General features: G+C 48.7%; 29 non-coding genes across 29 annotated transcripts; all 29 read left to right on the forward strand.

Annotated features, from left to right (window-relative positions):
• Positions 1–1,007: 1,007 nt before the first annotated feature.
• Positions 1,008–1,080, forward strand: trnar-acg (transfer RNA arginine (anticodon ACG)). The gene has a single exon. It is a non-coding gene; the product is annotated as a tRNA-Arg (tRNA).
• Positions 1,081–1,808: 728 nt separating this feature from the next.
• trnah-gug (transfer RNA histidin (anticodon GUG)) lies at positions 1,809–1,880 on the forward strand. The gene has a single exon. It is a non-coding gene; the product is annotated as a tRNA-His (tRNA).
• Positions 1,881–2,121: 241 nt separating this feature from the next.
• On the forward strand, positions 2,122–2,194 carry trnar-acg (transfer RNA arginine (anticodon ACG)). Its single transcript has one exon. It is a non-coding gene; the product is annotated as a tRNA-Arg (tRNA).
• A 728-nt stretch (positions 2,195–2,922) lies between these two features.
• On the forward strand, positions 2,923–2,994 carry trnah-gug (transfer RNA histidin (anticodon GUG)). The gene has a single exon. It is a non-coding gene; the product is annotated as a tRNA-His (tRNA).
• A 241-nt stretch (positions 2,995–3,235) lies between these two features.
• trnar-acg (transfer RNA arginine (anticodon ACG)) lies at positions 3,236–3,308 on the forward strand. Its single transcript has one exon. It is a non-coding gene; the product is annotated as a tRNA-Arg (tRNA).
• A 728-nt stretch (positions 3,309–4,036) lies between these two features.
• On the forward strand, positions 4,037–4,108 carry trnah-gug (transfer RNA histidin (anticodon GUG)). The gene has a single exon. It is a non-coding gene; the product is annotated as a tRNA-His (tRNA).
• Positions 4,109–4,347: 239 nt separating this feature from the next.
• Positions 4,348–4,420, forward strand: trnar-acg (transfer RNA arginine (anticodon ACG)). Its single transcript has one exon. It is a non-coding gene; the product is annotated as a tRNA-Arg (tRNA).
• Positions 4,421–5,147: 727 nt separating this feature from the next.
• trnah-gug (transfer RNA histidin (anticodon GUG)) lies at positions 5,148–5,219 on the forward strand. Its single transcript has one exon. It is a non-coding gene; the product is annotated as a tRNA-His (tRNA).
• Positions 5,220–5,460: 241 nt separating this feature from the next.
• On the forward strand, positions 5,461–5,533 carry trnar-acg (transfer RNA arginine (anticodon ACG)). The gene has a single exon. It is a non-coding gene; the product is annotated as a tRNA-Arg (tRNA).
• A 728-nt stretch (positions 5,534–6,261) lies between these two features.
• Positions 6,262–6,333, forward strand: trnah-gug (transfer RNA histidin (anticodon GUG)). Its single transcript has one exon. It is a non-coding gene; the product is annotated as a tRNA-His (tRNA).
• Positions 6,334–6,572: 239 nt separating this feature from the next.
• On the forward strand, positions 6,573–6,645 carry trnar-acg (transfer RNA arginine (anticodon ACG)). The gene has a single exon. It is a non-coding gene; the product is annotated as a tRNA-Arg (tRNA).
• Positions 6,646–7,372: 727 nt separating this feature from the next.
• Positions 7,373–7,444, forward strand: trnah-gug (transfer RNA histidin (anticodon GUG)). The gene has a single exon. It is a non-coding gene; the product is annotated as a tRNA-His (tRNA).
• Positions 7,445–7,685: 241 nt separating this feature from the next.
• Positions 7,686–7,758, forward strand: trnar-acg (transfer RNA arginine (anticodon ACG)). Its single transcript has one exon. It is a non-coding gene; the product is annotated as a tRNA-Arg (tRNA).
• Positions 7,759–9,593: 1,835 nt separating this feature from the next.
• On the forward strand, positions 9,594–9,665 carry trnah-gug (transfer RNA histidin (anticodon GUG)). Its single transcript has one exon. It is a non-coding gene; the product is annotated as a tRNA-His (tRNA).
• A 239-nt stretch (positions 9,666–9,904) lies between these two features.
• Positions 9,905–9,977, forward strand: trnar-acg (transfer RNA arginine (anticodon ACG)). The gene has a single exon. It is a non-coding gene; the product is annotated as a tRNA-Arg (tRNA).
• A 727-nt stretch (positions 9,978–10,704) lies between these two features.
• On the forward strand, positions 10,705–10,776 carry trnan-guu (transfer RNA asparagine (anticodon GUU)). The gene has a single exon. It is a non-coding gene; the product is annotated as a tRNA-Asn (tRNA).
• Positions 10,777–11,017: 241 nt separating this feature from the next.
• trnar-acg (transfer RNA arginine (anticodon ACG)) lies at positions 11,018–11,090 on the forward strand. Its single transcript has one exon. It is a non-coding gene; the product is annotated as a tRNA-Arg (tRNA).
• Positions 11,091–11,818: 728 nt separating this feature from the next.
• trnah-gug (transfer RNA histidin (anticodon GUG)) lies at positions 11,819–11,890 on the forward strand. The gene has a single exon. It is a non-coding gene; the product is annotated as a tRNA-His (tRNA).
• A 1,042-nt stretch (positions 11,891–12,932) lies between these two features.
• On the forward strand, positions 12,933–13,004 carry trnah-gug (transfer RNA histidin (anticodon GUG)). The gene has a single exon. It is a non-coding gene; the product is annotated as a tRNA-His (tRNA).
• A 239-nt stretch (positions 13,005–13,243) lies between these two features.
• On the forward strand, positions 13,244–13,316 carry trnar-acg (transfer RNA arginine (anticodon ACG)). Its single transcript has one exon. It is a non-coding gene; the product is annotated as a tRNA-Arg (tRNA).
• Positions 13,317–14,043: 727 nt separating this feature from the next.
• Positions 14,044–14,115, forward strand: trnah-gug (transfer RNA histidin (anticodon GUG)). The gene has a single exon. It is a non-coding gene; the product is annotated as a tRNA-His (tRNA).
• Positions 14,116–14,356: 241 nt separating this feature from the next.
• trnar-acg (transfer RNA arginine (anticodon ACG)) lies at positions 14,357–14,429 on the forward strand. The gene has a single exon. It is a non-coding gene; the product is annotated as a tRNA-Arg (tRNA).
• Positions 14,430–15,157: 728 nt separating this feature from the next.
• trnah-gug (transfer RNA histidin (anticodon GUG)) lies at positions 15,158–15,229 on the forward strand. The gene has a single exon. It is a non-coding gene; the product is annotated as a tRNA-His (tRNA).
• A 241-nt stretch (positions 15,230–15,470) lies between these two features.
• Positions 15,471–15,543, forward strand: trnar-acg (transfer RNA arginine (anticodon ACG)). The gene has a single exon. It is a non-coding gene; the product is annotated as a tRNA-Arg (tRNA).
• A 728-nt stretch (positions 15,544–16,271) lies between these two features.
• On the forward strand, positions 16,272–16,343 carry trnah-gug (transfer RNA histidin (anticodon GUG)). The gene has a single exon. It is a non-coding gene; the product is annotated as a tRNA-His (tRNA).
• Positions 16,344–16,582: 239 nt separating this feature from the next.
• trnar-acg (transfer RNA arginine (anticodon ACG)) lies at positions 16,583–16,655 on the forward strand. Its single transcript has one exon. It is a non-coding gene; the product is annotated as a tRNA-Arg (tRNA).
• A 1,032-nt stretch (positions 16,656–17,687) lies between these two features.
• On the forward strand, positions 17,688–17,760 carry trnar-acg (transfer RNA arginine (anticodon ACG)). Its single transcript has one exon. It is a non-coding gene; the product is annotated as a tRNA-Arg (tRNA).
• Positions 17,761–18,488: 728 nt separating this feature from the next.
• On the forward strand, positions 18,489–18,560 carry trnah-gug (transfer RNA histidin (anticodon GUG)). The gene has a single exon. It is a non-coding gene; the product is annotated as a tRNA-His (tRNA).
• A 241-nt stretch (positions 18,561–18,801) lies between these two features.
• Positions 18,802–18,874, forward strand: trnar-acg (transfer RNA arginine (anticodon ACG)). The gene has a single exon. It is a non-coding gene; the product is annotated as a tRNA-Arg (tRNA).
• The last annotated feature ends 760 nt before the right edge of the window (positions 18,875–19,634 follow it).

Raw genomic sequence — 19,634 nt, forward strand, 5'->3', positions numbered from 1 at the left:
TGGGCGATGAGGGAAAGATGTCTGTCAATTAGTTGAGCGTAGCGCGCCAAACTAAAAGAACAGGCCTTATGCCCTTTTCACCAAAGCTCCTACTTTGATTCCTCACCGTTGCGCAGATACCAAGAAGGAAGCGCCTGAATTAATGTTTTGCTGCAGCAGGTATTGAAAGAGCTTGGGAAAAGGGAATGCTTTTCTTCACCGGTAGAAAAAAGAAAAAGCTGGCTATGGTGTGACCATACAAGGATTTGACGCAAACGAGTGAAAATGCATGTGCTGCATGCCATCAATACAAGCTGGTGCGAGTATAGTCACTTCAAAGCCGTTTGGGGGCGGATGAGTACCTATTTGAACTTGATTTAGGACCATTGAAAGTGTGAGAGTGACTGGCCTTGTTCTGCTTCGGGGACACAAAGGCAAGAATCATAATTTGTGTCCAAAAAAGGACACTATGGATGGAATGAGTAGCCCTTCCGCGCCATTCTTGTAAAACGCTCAACAATCTTGTCATAACCAAATAAAAAAGTGACGCCCCTTGAAATGTGTCAGAGAAAACAAGGTGGAAAATGGCTTGTTTGGAAATTGGGACGGCTTAGACAAAGGGAGAGAGGCTGGGAACTTACGTTCGCAGTTTATTCATGTGGCACAGCACAGGACAGAACACCCGTGGCCACCACCTCTCGTGCGTCCAGCGAGAAGTGGCGAGCCGTGATCGTATAGTGGTTAGTACTCTGCGTTGTGGTCGCAGCAACCCCGGTTCGAATCCGTGTCACGGCACATTTTTCGTTGTCCCTATGTGCAGACAAGGGACGTTGCACGCCGCGCGTATACGCGACCAGTGACATACGCAGAGCTACTCCCCCCCTCTCTGTTTAAAAAGAGCGTTTAGATATATAGTCTCGGTTAGTAAACCTGTGAAAGAGGAAGACCACTGTCTGCTGTTTCCCCGTCACTTCTTTCGCTCCGAGCGAGTGTCCTGGGTCGGTGACATGGCAAGCAGCAAACACCTTGGGCCAGTGGCGCAATGGATAATGCGTCTGACTACGGATCAGAAGATTCCAGGTTCGACTCCTGGCTGGCTCGAGCATCCATTTAACCAATTCTGTATTTGGGCGATGAGGGAAAGATGTCTGTCAATTAGTTGAGCGTAGCGCGCCAAACTAAAAGAACAGGCCTTATGCCCTTTTCACCAAAGCTCCTACTTTGATTCCTCACCGTTGCGCAGATACCAAGAAGGAAGCGCCTGAATGAATGTTTTGCTGCAGCAGGTATTGAAAGAGCTTGGGAAAAGGGAATGCTTTTCTTCACCGGTAGAAAAAAGAAAAAGCTGGCTATGGTGTGACCATACAAGGATTTGACGCAAACGAGTGAAAATGCATGTGCTGCATGCCATCAATACAAGCTGGTGCGAGTATAGTCACTTCAAAGCCGTTTGGGGGCGGATGAGTACCTATTTGAACTTGATTTAGGACCATTGAAAGTGTGAGAGTGACTGGCCTTGTTCTGCTTCGGGGACACAAAGGCAAGAATCATAATTTGTGTCCGAAAAAGGACACTATGCAGAGAATGAGTAGCCCCTCCGCGCCATTCTTGTAAAACGCTCAACAATCTTGTCATAACCAAATAAAAAAGTGACGCCCCTTGAAATATGGCAGAGAAAACAAGGTGGAAAATGGCTTGCTTGGAAATTGGGACGGCTTAGACAAAGGGAGAGAGGCTGGGAACTTACGTTCGCAGTTTATTCATGTGGCACAGCACAGGACAGAACACCCGTGGCCACCACCTCTCGTGCGTCCAGCGAGTAGTGGCGAGCCGTGATCGTATAGTGGTTAGTACTCTGCGTTGTGGTCGCAGCAACCCCGGTTCGAATCCGGGTCACGGCACATTTTTCGTTGTCCCTATGTGCAGACAAGGGACGTTGCGTGCCGTGCGTATACGCTATACGCGACCAGTGCCATGCGCAGAGTTACTCCCCTTCGTCTCTGTTTAAAAAGAGCGTTTAGATATATAGTCTCGGTTAGTAAACCTGTGAAAGAGGAAGACCACTGTCTGCTGTTTCCCCGTCACTTCTTTCGCTCCGAGCGAGTGTCCTGGGTCGGTGACATGGCAAGCAGCAAACACCTTGGGCCAGTGGCGCAATGGATAATGCGTCTGACTACGGATCAGAAGATTCCAGGTTCGACTCCTGGCTGGCTCGAGCATCCATTTAACCAATTCTGTATTTGGGCGATGAGGGAAAGATGTCTGTCAATTAGTTGAGCGTAGCGCGCCAAACTAAAAGAACAGGCCTTATGCCCTTTTCACCAAAGCTCCTACTTTGATTCCTCACCGTTGCGCAGATACCAAGAAGGAAGCGCCTGAATGAATGTTTTGCTGCAGCAGGTATTGAAAGAGCTTGGGAAAAGGGAATGCTTTTCTTCACCGGTAGAAAAAAGAAAAAGCTGGCTATGGTGTGACCATACAAGGATTTGACGCAAACGAGTGAAAATGCATGTGCTGCATGCCATCAATACAAGCTGGTGCGAGTATAGTCACTTCAAAGCCGTTTGGGGGCGGATGAGTACCTATTTGAACTTGATTTAGGACCATTGAAAGTGTGAGAGTGACTGGCCTTGTTCTGCTTCGGGGACACAAAGGCAAGAATCATAATTTGTGTCCGAAAAAGGACACTATGCAGAGAATGAGTAGCCCTTCCGCGCCATTCTTGTAAAACGCTCAACAATCTTGTCATAACCAAATAAAAAAGTGACGCCCCTTGAAATATGGCAGAGAAAACAAGGTGGAAAATGGCTTGCTTGGAAATTGGGACGGCTTAGACAAAGGGAGAGAGGCTGGGAACTTACGTTCGCAGTTTATTCATGTGGCACAGCACAGGACAGAACACCCGTGGCCACCACCTCTCGTGCGTCCAGCGAGTAGTGGCGAGCCGTGATCGTATAGTGGTTAGTACTCTGCGTTGTGGTCGCAGCAACCCCGGTTCGAATCCGGGTCACGGCACATTTTTCGTTGTCCCTATGTGCAGACAAGGGACGTTGCGTGCCGTGCGTATACGCTATACGCGACCAGTGCCATGCGCAGAGTTACTCCCCTTCGTCTCTGTTTAAAAAGAGCGTTTAGATATATAGTCTCGGTTAGTAAACCTGTGAAAGAGGAAGACCACTGTCTGCTGTTTCCCCGTCACTTCTTTCGCTCCGAGCGAGTGTCCTGGGTCGGTGACATGGCAAGCAGCAAACACCTTGGGCCAGTGGCGCAATGGATAATGCGTCTGACTACGGATCAGAAGATTCCAGGTTCGACTCCTGGCTGGCTCGAGCATCCATTTAACCAATTCTGTATTTGGGCGATGAGGGAAAGATGTCTGTCAATTAGTTGAGCGTAGCGCGCCAAACTAAAAGAACAGGCCTTATGCCCTTTTCACCAAAGCTCCTACTTTGATTCCTCACCGTTGCGCAGATACCAAGAAGGAAGCGCCTGAATGAATGTTTTGCTGCAGCAGGTATTGAAAGAGCTTGGGAAAAGGGAATGCTTTTCTTCACCGGTAGAAAAAAGAAAAAGCTGGCTATGGTGTGACCATACAAGGATTTGACGCAAACGAGTGAAAATGCATGTGCTGCATGCCATCAATACAAGCTGGTGCGAGTATAGTCACTTCAAAGCCGTTTGGGGGCGGATGAGTACCTATTTGAACTTGATTTAGGACCATTGAAAGTGTGAGAGTGACTGGCCTTGTTCTGCTTCGGGGACACAAAGGCAAGAATCATAATTTGTGTCCGAAAAAGGACACTATGCAGAGAATGAGTAGCCCTTCCGCGCCATTCTTGTAAAACGCTCAGCAATCTTGTCATAACCAAATAAAAAAGTGACGCCCCTTGAAATATGGCAGAGAAAACAAGGTGGAAAATGGCTTGCTTGGAAATTGGGACGGCTTAGACAAAGGGAGAGAGGCTGGGAACTTACGTTCGCAGTTTATTCATGTGGCACAGCACAGGACAGAACACCCGTGGCCACCACCTCTCGTGCGTCCAGCGAGTAGTGGCGAGCCGTGATCGTATAGTGGTTAGTACTCTGCGTTGTGGTCGCAGCAACCCCGGTTCGAATCCGGGTCACGGCACATTTTTCGTTGTCCCTATGTGCAGACAAGGGACGTTGCGCGCCGTGCGTATACGCTATACGCGACCAGTGCCATGCGCAGTTACTCCCCCTCGTCTCTGTTTAAAAAGAGCATTTAGATATATAGTCTCGGTTAGTAAACCTGTGAAAGAGGATGACCACTGTCTGCTGTTTCCCTATCACTTCTTTCGCTCCGAGCGAGTGTCCTGGGTCAGTGACATGGCAAACAGCAAACACCTTGGGCCAGTGGCGCAATGGATAACGCGTCTGACTACGGATCAGAAGATTCCAGGTTCGACTCCTGGCTGGCTCGAGCATCCATTTAACCAATTCTGTATTTGGCCGATGAGGGAAAGATGTCTGTCAAGTAGTTGAGCGTAGCGCGCCAAACTAAAAGAACAGGCCTTATGCCCTTTTCACCAAAGCTCCTACTTTGATTCCTCACCGTTGCGCAGATACCAAAAGGAAGCGCCTGCACGAACGTCTTGCTGCAGCAGGAATTGAAAGAGCTTGGGAAAAGGGAATGCTTTTCTTCACCGGTAGAAAAAAGAAAAAGCTGGCTATGGTGTGACCATACAAGGATTTGACGCAAACGAGTGAAAATGCATGTGCTGCATGCCATCAATTCAAGCTGGTGCGAGTATAGTCACTTCAAAGCCGTTTGGGGGCGGATGAGTACCTATTTGAACTTGATTTAGGACCATTGAAAGTGTGAGAGTGACTGGCCTTGTTCTGCTTCGGGGACACAAAGGCAAGAATCATAATTTGTGTCCAAAAAAGGACACTATGCAGGGAATGAGTAGCCCTTCCGCGCCATTCTTGTAAAACGCTCACCAATCTTGTCATAACCAAATAAAAAAGTGACGCCCCTTGAAATATGGCAGAGAAAACAAGGTGGAAAATGGCTTGCTTGGAAATTGGGACGGCTTAGACAAAGGGAGAGAGGCTGGGAACTTACGTTCGCAGTTTATTCATGTGGCACAGCACAGGACAGAACACCCGTGGCCACCACCTCTCGTGCGTCCAGCGAGAAGTGGCGAGCCGTGATCGTATAGTGGTTAGTACTCTGCGTTGTGGTCGCAGCAACCCCGGTTCGAATCCGGGTCACGGCACATTTTTCGTTGTCCCTATGTGCAGACAAGGGACGTTGCGCGCCGTGCGTATACGCTATACGCGACCAGTGCCATACGCAGAGTTACTCCCCCTCGTCTCTGTTTAAAAAGAGCCTTTAGATATATAGTCTCGGTTAGTAAACCTGTGAAAGAGGATGACCACTGTCTGCTGTTTCCCTATCACTTCTTTCGCTCCGAGCGAGTGTCCTGGGTCAGTGACATGGCAAACAGCAAACACCTTGGGCCAGTGGCGCAATGGATAACGCGTCTGACTACGGATCAGAAGATTCCAGGTTCGACTCCTGGCTGGCTCGAGCATCCATTTAACCAATTCTGTATTTGGGCGATGAGGGAAAGATGTCTGTCAATTAGTTGAGCGTAGCGCGCCAAACTAAAAGAACAGGCCTTATGCCCTTTTCACCAAAGCTCCTACTTTGATTCCTCACCGTTGCGCAGATACCAAGAAGGAAGCGCCTGAATGAATGTTTTGCTGCAGCAGGTATTGAAAGAGCTTGGGAAAAGGGAATGCTTTTCTTCACCGGTAGAAAAAAGAAAAAGCTGGCTATGGTGTGACCATACAAGGATTTGACGCAAACGAGTGAAAATGCATGTGCTGCATGCCATCAATACAAGCTGGTGCGAGTATAGTCACTTCAAAGCCGTTTGGGGGCGGATGAGTACCTATTTGAACTTGATTTAGGACCATTGAAAGTGTGAGAGTGACTGGCCTTGTTCTGCTTCGGGGACACAAAGGCAAGAATCATAATTTGTGTCCGAAAAAGGACACTATGCAGAGAATGAGTAGCCCTTCCGCGCCATTCTTGTAAAACGCTCAGCAATCTTGTCATAACCAAATAAAAAAGTGACGCCCCTTGAAATATGGCAGAGAAAACAAGGTGGAAAATGGCTTGCTTGGAAATTGGGACGGCTTAGACAAAGGGAGAGAGGCTGGGAACTTACGTTCGCAGTTTATTCATGTGGCACAGCACAGGACAGAACACCCGTGGCCACCACCTCTCGTGCGTCCAGCGAGTAGTGGCGAGCCGTGATCGTATAGTGGTTAGTACTCTGCGTTGTGGTCGCAGCAACCCCGGTTCGAATCCGGGTCACGGCACATTTTTCGTTGTCCCTATGTGCAGACAAGGGACGTTGCGCGCCGTGCGTATACGCTATACGCGACCAGTGCCATGCGCAGTTACTCCCCCTCGTCTCTGTTTAAAAAGAGCATTTAGATATATAGTCTCGGTTAGTAAACCTGTGAAAGAGGATGACCACTGTCTGCTGTTTCCCTATCACTTCTTTCGCTCCGAGCGAGTGTCCTGGGTCAGTGACATGGCAAACAGCAAACACCTTGGGCCAGTGGCGCAATGGATAACGCGTCTGACTACGGATCAGAAGATTCCAGGTTCGACTCCTGGCTGGCTCGAGCATCCATTTAACCAATTCTGTATTTGGCCGATGAGGGAAAGATGTCTGTCAAGTAGTTGAGCGTAGCGCGCCAAACTAAAAGAACAGGCCTTATGCCCTTTTCACCAAAGCTCCTACTTTGATTCCTCACCGTTGCGCAGATACCAAAAGGAAGCGCCTGCACGAACGTCTTGCTGCAGCAGGAATTGAAAGAGCTTGGGAAAAGGGAATGCTTTTCTTCACCGGTAGAAAAAAGAAAAAGCTGGCTATGGTGTGACCATACAAGGATTTGACGCAAACGAGTGAAAATGCATGTGCTGCATGCCATCAATTCAAGCTGGTGCGAGTATAGTCACTTCAAAGCCGTTTGGGGGCGGATGAGTACCTATTTGAACTTGATTTAGGACCATTGAAAGTGTGAGAGTGACTGGCCTTGTTCTGCTTCGGGGACACAAAGGCAAGAATCATAATTTGTGTCCAAAAAAGGACACTATGCAGGGAATGAGTAGCCCTTCCGCGCCATTCTTGTAAAACGCTCACCAATCTTGTCATAACCAAATAAAAAAGTGACGCCCCTTGAAATATGGCAGAGAAAACAAGGTGGAAAATGGCTTGCTTGGAAATTGGGACGGCTTAGACAAAGGGAGAGAGGCTGGGAACTTACGTTCGCAGTTTATTCATGTGGCACAGCACAGGACAGAACACCCGTGGCCACCACCTCTCGTGCGTCCAGCGAGAAGTGGCGAGCCGTGATCGTATAGTGGTTAGTACTCTGCGTTGTGGTCGCAGCAACCCCGGTTCGAATCCGGGTCACGGCACATTTTTCGTTGTCCCTATGTGCAGACAAGGGACGTTGCGCGCCGTGCGTATACGCTATACGCGACCAGTGCCATACGCAGAGTTACTCCCCCTCGTCTCTGTTTAAAAAGAGCCTTTAGATATATAGTCTCGGTTAGTAAACCTGTGAAAGAGGATGACCACTGTCTGCTGTTTCCCTATCACTTCTTTCGCTCCGAGCGAGTGTCCTGGGTCAGTGACATGGCAAACAGCAAACACCTTGGGCCAGTGGCGCAATGGATAACGCGTCTGACTACGGATCAGAAGATTCCAGGTTCGACTCCTGGCTGGCTCGAGCATCCATTTAACCAATTCTGTATTTGGGCGATGAGGGAAAGATGTCTGTCAATTAGTTGAGCGTAGCGCGCCAAACTAAAAGAACAGGCCTTATGCCCTTTTCACCAAAGCTCCTACTTTGATTCCTCACCGTTGCGCAGATACCAAGAAGGAAGCGCCTGAATGAATGTTTTGCTGCAGCAGGTATTGAAAGAGCTTGGGAAAAGGGAATGCTTTTCTTCACCGGTAGAAAAAAGAAAAAGCTGGCTATGGTGTGACCATACAAGGATTTGACGCAAACGAGTGAAAATGCATGTGCTGCATGCCATCAATACAAGCTGGTGCGAGTATAGTCACTTCAAAGCCGTTTGGGGGCGGATGAGTACCTATTTGAACTTGATTTAGGACCATTGAAAGTGTGAGAGTGACTGGCCTTGTTCTGCTTCGGGGACACAAAGGCAAGAATCATAATTTGTGTCCAAAAAAGGACACTATGGATGGAATGAGTAGCCCTTCCGCGCCATTCTTGTAAAACGCTCAACAATCTTGTCATAACCAAATAAAAAAGTGACGCCCCTTGAAATGTGTCAGAGAAAACAAGGTGGAAAATGGCTTGTTTGGAAATTGGGACGGCTTAGACAAAGGGAGAGAGGCTGGGAACTTACGTTCGCAGTTTATTCATGTCGCACAGCACAGGACAGAACACCCGTGGCCACCACCTCTCGTGCGTCCAGCGAGAAGTGGCGAGCCGTGATCGTATAGTGGTTAGTACTCTGCGTTGTGGTCGCAGCAACCCCGGTTCGAATCCGTGTCACGGCACATTTTTCGTTGTCCCTATGTGCAGACAAGGGACGTTGCACGCCGCGCGTATACGCGACCAGTGACATACGCAGAGCTACTCCCCCCCCTCTCTGTTTAAAAAGAGCGTTTAGATATATAGTCTCGGTTAGTAAACCTGTGAAAGAGGAAGACCACTGTCTGCTGTTTCCCCGTCACTTCTTTCGCTCCGAGCGAGTGTCCTGGGTCGGTGACATGGCAAGCAGCAAACACCTTGGGCCAGTGGCCCAATGGATAATGCGTCTGACTACGTATCAGAAGATTCCAGGTTCGACTCCTGGCTGGCTCGAGCATCCATTTAACCAATTCTGTATTTGGGCGATGAGGGAAAGATGTCTGTCAATTAGTTGAGCGTAGCGCGCCAAACTAAAAGAACAGGCCTTATGCCCTTTTCACCAAAGCTCCTACTTTGATTCCTCACCGTTGCGCAGATACCAAGAAGGAAGCGCCTGAATGAATGTTTTGCTGCAGCAGGTATTGAAAGAGCTTGGGAAAAGGGAATGCTTTTCTTCACCGGTAGAAAAAAGAAAAAGCTGGCTATGGTGTGACCATACAAGGATTTGACGCAAACGAGTGAAAATGCATGTGCTGCATGCCATCAATACAAGCTGGTGCGAGTATAGTCACTTCAAAGCCGTTTGGGGGCGGATGAGTACCTATTTGAACTTGATTTAGGACCATTGAAAGTGTGAGAGTGACTGGCCTTGTTCTGCTTCGGGGACACAAAGGCAAGAATCATAATTTGTGTCCGAAAAAGGACACTATGCAGAGAATGAGTAGCCCTTCCGCGCCATTCTTGTAAAACGCTCAACAATCTTGTCATAACCAAATAAAAAAGTGACGCCCCTTGAAATATGGCAGAGAAAACAAGGTGGAAAATGGCTTGCTTGGAAATTGGGACGGCTTAGACAAAGGGAGAGAGGCTGGGAACTTACGTTCGCAGTTTATTCATGTGGCACAGCACAGGACAGAACACCCGTGGCCACCACCTCTCGTGCGTCCAGCGAGTAGTGGCGAGCCGTGATCGTATAGTGGTTAGTACTCTGCGTTGTGGTCGCAGCAACCCCGGTTCGAATCCGGGTCACGGCACATTTTTCGTTGTCCCTATGTGCAGACAAGGGACGTTGCGCGCCGTGCGTATACGCTATACGCGACCAGTGCCATGCGCAGTTACTCCCCCTCGTCTCTGTTTAAAAAGAGCATTTAGATATATAGTCTCGGTTAGTAAACCTGTGAAAGAGGATGACCACTGTCTGCTGTTTCCCTATCACTTCTTTCGCTCCGAGCGAGTGTCCTGGGTCAGTGACATGGCAAACAGCAAACACCTTGGGCCAGTGGCGCAATGGATAACGCGTCTGACTACGGATCAGAAGATTCCAGGTTCGACTCCTGGCTGGCTCGAGCATCCATTTAACCAATTCTGTATTTGGCCGATGAGGGAAAGATGTCTGTCAAGTAGTTGAGCGTAGCGCGCCAAACTAAAAGAACAGGCCTTATGCCCTTTTCACCAAAGCTCCTACTTTGATTCCTCACCGTTGCGCAGATACCAAAAGGAAGCGCCTGCACGAACGTCTTGCTGCAGCAGGAATTGAAAGAGCTTGGGAAAAGGGAATGCTTTTCTTCACCGGTAGAAAAAAGAAAAAGCTGGCTATGGTGTGACCATACAAGGATTTGACGCAAACGAGTGAAAATGCATGTGCTGCATGCCATCAATACAAGCTGGTGCGAGTATAGTCACTTCAAAGCCGTTTGGGGGCGGATGAGTACCTATTTGAACTTGATTTAGGACCATTGAAAGTGTGAGAGTGACTGGCCTTGTTCTGCTTCGGGGACACAAAGGCAAGAATCATAATTTGTGTCCGAAAAAGGACACTATGCAGAGAATGAGTAGCCCTTCCGCGCCATTCTTGTAAAACGCTCAACAATCTTGTCATAACCAAATAAAAAAGTGACGCCCCTTGAAATATGGCAGAGAAAACAAGGTGGAAAATGGCTTGCTTGGAAATTGGGACGGCTTAGACAAAGGGAGAGAGGCTGGGAACTTACGTTCGCAGTTTATTCATGTGGCACAGCACAGGACAGAACACCCGTGGCCACCACCTCTCGTGCGTCCAGCGAGTAGTGGCGAGCCGTGATCGTATAGTGGTTAGTACTCTGCGTTGTTGTCGCAGCAACCCCGGTTCGAATCCGGGTCACGGCACATTTTTCGTTGTCCCTATGTGCAGACAAGGGACGTTGCGTGCCGTGCGTATACGCTATACGCGACCAGTGCCATGCGCAGAGCTACTCCCCCCCCTCTCTGTTTAAAAAGAGCGTTTAGATATATAGTCTCGGTTAGTAAACCTGTGAAAGAGGAAGACCACTGTCTGCTGTTTCCCCGTCACTTCTTTCGCTCCGAGCGAGTGTCCTGGGTCGGTGACATGGCAAGCAGCAAACACCTTGGGCCAGTGGCGCAATGGATAATGCGTCTGACTACGGATCAGAAGATTCCAGGTTCGACTCCTGGCTGGCTCGAGCATCCATTTAACCAATTCTGTATTTGGGCGATGAGGGAAAGATGTCTGTCAATTAGTTGAGCGTAGCGCGCCAAACTAAAAGAACAGGCCTTATGCCCTTTTCACCAAAGCTCCTACTTTGATTCCTCACCGTTGCGCAGATACCAAGAAGGAAGCGCCTGAATGAATGTTTTGCTGCAGCAGGTATTGAAAGAGCTTGGGAAAAGGGAATGCTTTTCTTCACCGGTAGAAAAAAGAAAAAGCTGGCTATGGTGTGACCATACAAGGATTTGACGCAAACGAGTGAAAATGCATGTGCTGCATGCCATCAATACAAGCTGGTGCGAGTATAGTCACTTCAAAGCCGTTTGGGGGCGGATGAGTACCTATTTGAACTTGATTTAGGACCATTGAAAGTGTGAGAGTGACTGGCCTTGTTCTGCTTCGGGGACACAAAGGCAAGAATCATAATTTGTGTCCGAAAAAGGACACTATGCAGAGAATGAGTAGCCCTTCCGCGCCATTCTTGTAAAACGCTCAACAATCTTGTCATAACCAAATAAAAAAGTGACGTCCCTTGAAATATGGCAGAGAAAACAAGGTGGAAAATGGCTTGCTTGGAAATTGGGACGGCTTAGACAAAGGGAGAGAGGCTGGGAACTTACGTTCGCAGTTTATTCATGTGGCACAGCACAGGACAGAACACCCGTGGCCACCACCTCTCGTGCGTCCAGCGAGTAGTGGCGAGCCGTGATCGTATAGTGGTTAGTACTCTGCGTTGTGGTCGCAGCAACCCCGGTTCGAATCCGGGTCACGGCACATTTTTCGTTGTCCCTATGTGCAGACAAGGGACGTTGCGTGCCGTGCGTATACGCTATACGCGACCAGTGCCATGCACAGAGTTACTCCCCTTCGTCTCTGTTTAAAAAGAGCGTTTAGATATATAGTCTCGGTTAGTAAACCTGTGAAAGAGGAAGACCACTGTCTGCTGTTTCCCCGTCACTTCTTTCGCTCCGAGCGAGTGTCCTGGGTCGGTGACATGGCAAGCAGCAAACACCTTGGGCCAGTGGCCCAATGGATAATGCGTCTGACTACGTATCAGAAGATTCCAGGTTCGACTCCTGGCTGGCTCGAGCATCCATTTAACCAATTCTGTATTTGGGCGATGAGGGAAAGATGTCTGTCAATTAGTTGAGCGTAGCGCGCCAAACTAAAAGAACAGGCCTTATGCCCTTTTCACCAAAGCTCCTACTTTGATTCCTCACCGTTGCGCAGATACCAAGAAGGAAGCGCCTGAATGAATGTTTTGCTGCAGCAGGTATTGAAAGAGCTTGGGAAAAGGGAATGCTTTTCTTCACCGGTAGAAAAAAGAAAAAGCTGGCTATGGTGTGACCATACAAGGATTTGACGCAAACGAGTGAAAATGCATGTGCTGCATGCCATCAATACAAGCTGGTGCGAGTATAGTCACTTCAAAGCCGTTTGGGGGCGGATGAGTACCTATTTGAACTTGATTTAGGACCATTGAAAGTGTGAGAGTGACTGGCCTTGTTCTGCTTCGGGGACACAAAGGCAAGAATCATAATTTGTGTCCGAAAAAGGACACTATGCAGAGAATGAGTAGCCCTTCCGCGCCATTCTTGTAAAACGCTCAACAATCTTGTCATAACCAAATAAAAAAGTGACGCCCCTTGAAATATGGCAGAGAAAACAAGGTGGAAAATGGCTTGCTTGGAAATTGGGACGGCTTAGACAAAGGGAGAGAGGCTGGGAACTTACGTTCGCAGTTTATTCATGTGGCACAGCACAGGACAGAACACCCGTGGCCACCACCTCTCGTGCGTCCAGCGAGTAGTGGCGAGCCGTGATCGTATAGTGGTTAGTACTCTGCGTTGTGGTCGCAGCAACCCCGGTTCGAATCCGGGTCACGGCACATTTTTCGTTGTCCCTATGTGCAGACAAGGGACGTTGCGCGCCGTGCGTATACGCTATACGCGACCAGTGCCATGCGCAGTTACTCCCCCTCGTCTCTGTTTAAAAAGAGCATTTAGATATATAGTCTCGGTTAGTAAACCTGTGAAAGAGGATGACCACTGTCTGCTGTTTCCCTATCACTTCTTTCGCTCCGAGCGAGTGTCCTGGGTCAGTGACATGGCAAACAGCAAACACCTTGGGCCAGTGGCGCAATGGATAACGCGTCTGACTACGGATCAGAAGATTCCAGGTTCGACTCCTGGCTGGCTCGAGCATCCATTTAACCAATTCTGTATTTGGCCGATGAGGGAAAGATGTCTGTCAAGTAGTTGAGCGTAGCGCGCCAAACTAAAAGAACAGGCCTTATGCCCTTTTCACCAAAGCTCCTACTTTGATTCCTCACCGTTGCGCAGATACCAAAAGGAAGCGCCTGCACGAACGTCTTGCTGCAGCAGGAATTGAAAGAGCTTGGGAAAAGGGAATGCTTTTCTTCACCGGTAGAAAAAAGAAAAAGCTGGCTATGGTGTGACCATACAAGGATTTGACGCAAACGAGTGAAAATGCATGTGCTGCATGCCATCAATACAAGCTGGTGCGAGTATAGTCACTTCAAAGCCGTTTGGGGGCGGATGAGTACCTATTTGAACTTGATTTAGGACCATTGAAAGTGTGAGAGTGACTGGCCTTGTTCTGCTTCGGGGACACAAAGGCAAGAATCATAATTTGTGTCCGAAAAAGGACACTATGCAGAGAATGAGTAGCCCTTCCGCGCCATTCTTGTAAAACGCTCAACAATCTTGTCATAACCAAATAAAAAAGTGACGCCCCTTGAAATATGGCAGAGAAAACAAGGTGGAAAATGGCTTGCTTGGAAATTGGGACGGCTTAGACAAAGGGAGAGAGGCTGGGAACTTACGTTCGCAGTTTATTCATGTGGCACAGCACAGGACAGAACACCCGTGGCCACCACCTCTCGTGCGTCCAGCGAGTAGTGGCGAGCCGTGATCGTATAGTGGTTAGTACTCTGCGTTGTGGTCGCAGCAACCCCGGTTCGAATCCGGGTCACGGCACATTTTTCGTTGTCCCTATGTGCAGACAAGGGACGTTGCGTGCCGTGCGTATACGCTATACGCGACCAGTGCCATGCGCAGAGCTACTCCCCCCCCTCTCTGTTTAAAAAGAGCGTTTAGATATATAGTCTCGGTTAGTAAACCTGTGAAAGAGGAAGACCACTGTCTGCTGTTTCCCCGTCACTTCTTTCGCTCCGAGCGAGTGTCCTGGGTCGGTGACATGGCAAGCAGCAAACACCTTGGGCCAGTGGCGCAATGGATAATGCGTCTGACTACGGATCAGAAGATTCCAGGTTCGACTCCTGGCTGGCTCGAGCATCCATTTAACCAATTCTGTATTTGGGCGATGAGGGAAAGATGTCTGTCAATTAGTTGAGCGTAGCGCGCCAAACTAAAAGAACAGGCCTTATGCCCTTTTCACCAAAGCTCCTACTTTGATTCCTCACCGTTGCGCAGATACCAAGAAGGAAGCGCCTGAATGAATGTTTTGCTGCAGCAGGTATTGAAAGAGCTTGGGAAAAGGGAATGCTTTTCTTCACCGGTAGAAAAAAGAAAAAGCTGGCTATGGTGTGACCATACAAGGATTTGACGCAAACGAGTGAAAATGCATGTGCTGCATGCCATCAATACAAGCTGGTGCGAGTATAGTCACTTCAAAGCCGTTTGGGGGCGGATGAGTACCTATTTGAACTTGATTTAGGACCATTGAAAGTGTGAGAGTGACTGGCCTTGTTCTGCTTCGGGGACACAAAGGCAAGAATCATAATTTGTGTCCGAAAAAGGACACTATGCAGAGAATGAGTAGCCCTTCCGCGCCATTCTTGTAAAACGCTCAACAATCTTGTCATAACCAAATAAAAAAGTGACGTCCCTTGAAATATGGCAGAGAAAACAAGGTGGAAAATGGCTTGCTTGGAAATTGGGACGGCTTAGACAAAGGGAGAGAGGCTGGGAACTTACGTTCGCAGTTTATTCATGTGGCACAGCACAGGACAGAACACCCGTGGCCACCACCTCTCGTGCGTCCAGCGAGTAGTGGCGAGCCGTGATCGTATAGTGGTTAGTACTCTGCGTTGTGGTCGCAGCAACCCCGGTTCGAATCCGGGTCACGGCACATTTTTCGTTGTCCCTATGTGCAGACAAGGGACGTTGCGTGCCGTGCGTATACGCTATACGCGACCAGTGCCATGCACAGAGTTACTCCCCTTCGTCTCTGTTTAAAAAGAGCGTTTAGATATATAGTCTCGGTTAGTAAACCTGTGAAAGAGGAAGACCACTGTCTGCTGTTTCCCCGTCACTTCTTTCGCTCCGAGCGAGTGTCCTGGGTCGGTGACATGGCAAGCAGCAAACACCTTGGGCCAGTGGCGCAATGGATAATGCGTCTGACTACGGATCAGAAGATTCCAGGTTCGACTCCTGGCTGGCTCGAGCATCCATTTAACCAATTCTGTATTTGGGCGATGAGGGAAAGATGTCTGTCAATTAGTTGAGCGTAGCGCGCCAAACTAAAAGAACAGGCCTTATGCCCTTTTCACCAAAGCTCCTACTTTGATTCCTCACCGTTGCGCAGATACCAAGAAGGAAGCGCCTGAATGAATGTTTTGCTGCAGCAGGTATTGAAAGAGCTTGGGAAAAGGGAATGCTTTTCTTCACCGGTAGAAAAAAGAAAAAGCTGGCTATGGTGTGACCATACAAGGATTTGACGCAAACGAGTGAAAATGCATGTGCTGCATGCCATCAATACAAGCTGGTGCGAGTATAGTCACTTCAAAGCCGTTTGGGGGCGGATGAGTACCTATTTGAACTTGATTTAGGACCATTGAAAGTGTGAGAGTGACTGGCCTTGTTCTGCTTCGGGGACACAAAGGCAAGAATCATAATTTGTGTCCGAAAAAGGACACTATGCAGAGAATGAGTAGCCCTTCCGCGCCATTCTTGTAAAACGCTCAACAATCTTGTCATAACCAAATAAAAAAGTGACGCCCCTTGAAATATGGCAGAGAAAACAAGGTGGAAAATGGCTTGCTTGGAAATTGGGACGGCTTAGACAAAGGGAGAGAGGCTGGGAACTTACGTTCGCAGTTTATTCATGTGGCACAGCACAGGACAGAACACCCGTGGCCACCACCTCTCGTGCGTCCAGCGAGTAGTGGCGAGCCGTGATCGTATAGTGGTTAGTACTCTGCGTTGTGGTCGCAGCAACCCCGGTTCGAATCCGGGTCACGGCACATTTTTCGTTGTCCCTATGTGCAGACAAGGGACGTTGCGCGCCGTGCGTATACGCTATACGCGACCAGTGCCATGCGCAGTTACTCCCCCTCGTCTCTGTTTAAAAAGAGCATTTAGATATATAGTCTCGGTTAGTAAACCTGTGAAAGAGGATGACCACTGTCTGCTGTTTCCCTATCACTTCTTTCGCTCCGAGCGAGTGTCCTGGGTCAGTGACATGGCAAACAGCAAACACCTTGGGCCAGTGGCGCAATGGATAACGCGTCTGACTACGGATCAGAAGATTCCAGGTTCGACTCCTGGCTGGCTCGAGCATCCATTTAACCAATTCTGTATTTGGCCGATGAGGGAAAGATGTCTGTCAAGTAGTTGAGCGTAGCGCGCCAAACTAAAAGAACAGGCCTTATGCCCTTTTCACCAAAGCTCCTACTTTGATTCCTCACCGTTGCGCAGATACCAAAAGGAAGCGCCTGCACGAACGTCTTGCTGCAGCAGGAATTGAAAGAGCTTGGGAAAAGGGAATGCTTTTCTTCACCGGTAGAAAAAAGAAAAAGCTGGCTATGGTGTGACCATACAAGGATTTGACGCAAACGAGTGAAAATGCATGTGCTGCATGCCATCAATTCAAGCTGGTGCGAGTATAGTCACTTCAAAGCCGTTTGGGGGCGGATGAGTACCTATTTGAACTTGATTTAGGACCATTGAAAGTGTGAGAGTGACTGGCCTTGTTCTGCTTCGGGGACACAAAGGCAAGAATCATAATTTGTGTCCAAAAAAGGACACTATGCAGGGAATGAGTAGCCCTTCCGCGCCATTCTTGTAAAACGCTCACCAATCTTGTCATAACCAAATAAAAAAGTGACGCCCCTTGAAATATGGCAGAGAAAACAAGGTGGAAAATGGCTTGCTTGGAAATTGGGACGGCTTAGACAAAGGGAGAGAGGCTGGGAACTTACGTTCGCAGTTTATTCATGTGGCACAGCACAGGACAGAACACCCGTGGCCACCACCTCTCGTGCGTCCAGCGAGAAGTGGCGAGCCGTGATCGTATAGTGGTTAGTACTCTGCGTTGTGGACCCCGGTTCGAATCCGTGTCACGGCACATTTTTCGTTGTCCCTATGTGCAGACAAGGGACGTTGCACGCCGTGCGTATACGCTATACGCGACCAGTGCCATACGCAGAGTTACTCCCCCTCGTCTCTGTTTAAAAAGAGCCTTTAGATATATAGTCTCGGTTAGTAAACCTGTGAAAGAGGATGACCACTGTCTGCTGTTTCCCTATCACTTCTTTCGCTCCGAGCGAGTGTCCTGGGTCAGTGACATGGCAAACAGCAAACACCTTGGGCCAGTGGCGCAATGGATAACGCGTCTGACTACGGATCAGAAGATTCCAGGTTCGACTCCTGGCTGGCTCGAGCATCCATTTAACCAATTCTGTATTTGGCCGATGAGGGAAAGATGTCTGTCAAGTAGTTGAGCGTAGCGCGCCAAACTAAAAGAACAGGCCTTATGCCCCTTTCACCAAAGCTCCTACTTTGATTCCTCACCGTTGCGCAGATACCAAGAAGGAAGCGCCTGAATGAATGTTTTGCTGCAGCAGGTATTGAAAGAGCTTGGGAAAAGGGAATGCTTTTTTTCACCGGTAGAAAAAAGAAAAAGCTGGCTATGGTGTGACCATACAAGGATTTGACGCAAACGAGTGAAAATGCATGTGCTGCATGCCATCAATACAAGCTGGTGCGAGTATAGTCACTTCAAAGCCGTTTGGGGGCGGATGAGTACCTATTTGAACTTGATTTAGGACCATTGAAAGTGTGAGAGTGACTGGCCTTGTTCTGCTTCGGGGACACAAAGGCAAGAATCATAATTTGTGTCCAAAAAAGGACACTATGCAGGGAATGAGTAGCCCTTCCGCGCCATTCTTGTAAAACGCTCACCAATCTTGTCATAACCAAATAAAAAAGTGACGCCCCTTGAAATATGGCAGAGAAAACAAGGTGGAAAATGGCTTGCTTGGAAATTGGGACGGCTTAGACAAAGGGAGAGAGGCTGGGAACTTACGTTCGCAGTTTATTCATGTGGCACAGCACAGGACAGAACACCCGTGGCCACCACCTCTCGTGCGTCCAGCGAGAAGTGGCGAGCCGTGATCGTATAGTGGTTAGTACTCTGCGTTGTGGTCGCAGCAACCCCGGTTCGAATCCGGGTCACGGCACATTTTTCGTTGTCCCTATGTGCAGACAAGGGACGTTGCACGCCGTGCGTATACGCTATACGCGACCAGTGCCATACGCAGAGTTACTCCCCCTCGTCTCTGTTTAAAAAGAGCCTTTAGATATATAGTCTCGGTTAGTAAACCTGTGAAAGAGGATGACCACTGTCTGCTGTTTCCCCGTCACTTCTTTCGCTCCGAGCGAGTGTCCTGGGTCAGTGACATGGCAAACAGCAAACACCTTGGGCCAGTGGCGCAATGGATAACGCGTCTGACTACGGATCAGAAGATTCCAGGTTCGACTCCTGGCTGGCTCGAGCATCCATTTAACCAATTCTGTATTTGGCCGATGAGGGAAAGATGTCTGTCAAGTAGTTGAGCGTAGCGCGCCAAACTAAAAGAACAGGCCTTATGCCCCTTTCACCAAAGCTCCTACTTTGATTCCTCACCGTTGCGCAGATACCAAGAAGGAAGCGCCTGAATGAATGTTTTGCTGCAGCAGGTATTGAAAGAGCTTGGGAAAAGGGAATGCTTTTTTTCACCGGTAGAAAAAAGAAAAAGCTGGCTATGGTGTGACCATACAAGGATTTGACGCAAACGAGTGAAAATGCATGTGCTGCATGCCATCAATACAAGCTGGTGCGAGTATAGTCACTTCAAAGCCGTTTGGGGGCGGATGAGTACCTATTTGAACTTGATTTAGGACCATTGAAAGTGTGAGAGTGACTGGCCTTGTTCTGCTTCGGGGACACAAAGGCAAGAATCATAATTTGTGTCCAAAAAAGGACACTATGGATGGAATGAGTAGCCCTTCCGCGCCATTCTTGTAAAACGCTCAACAATCTTGTCATAACCAAATAAAAAAGTGACGCCTCTTGAAATGTGTCAGAGAAAACAAGGTGGAAAATGGCTTGTTTGGAAATTGGGACGGCTTAGACAAAGGGAGAGAGGCTGGGAACTTACGTTCGCAGTTTATTCATGTGGCACAGCACAGGACAGAACACCCGTGGCCACCACCTCTCGTGCGTCCAGCGAGAAGTGGCGAGCAGTGATCGTATAGTGGTTAGTACTCTGCGT

This window comes from Osmerus eperlanus, chromosome 19, assembly GCF_963692335.1.
Source record: "Osmerus eperlanus chromosome 19, fOsmEpe2.1, whole genome shotgun sequence".
Classification (NCBI taxonomy): domain Eukaryota; kingdom Metazoa; phylum Chordata; class Actinopteri; order Osmeriformes; family Osmeridae; genus Osmerus; species Osmerus eperlanus.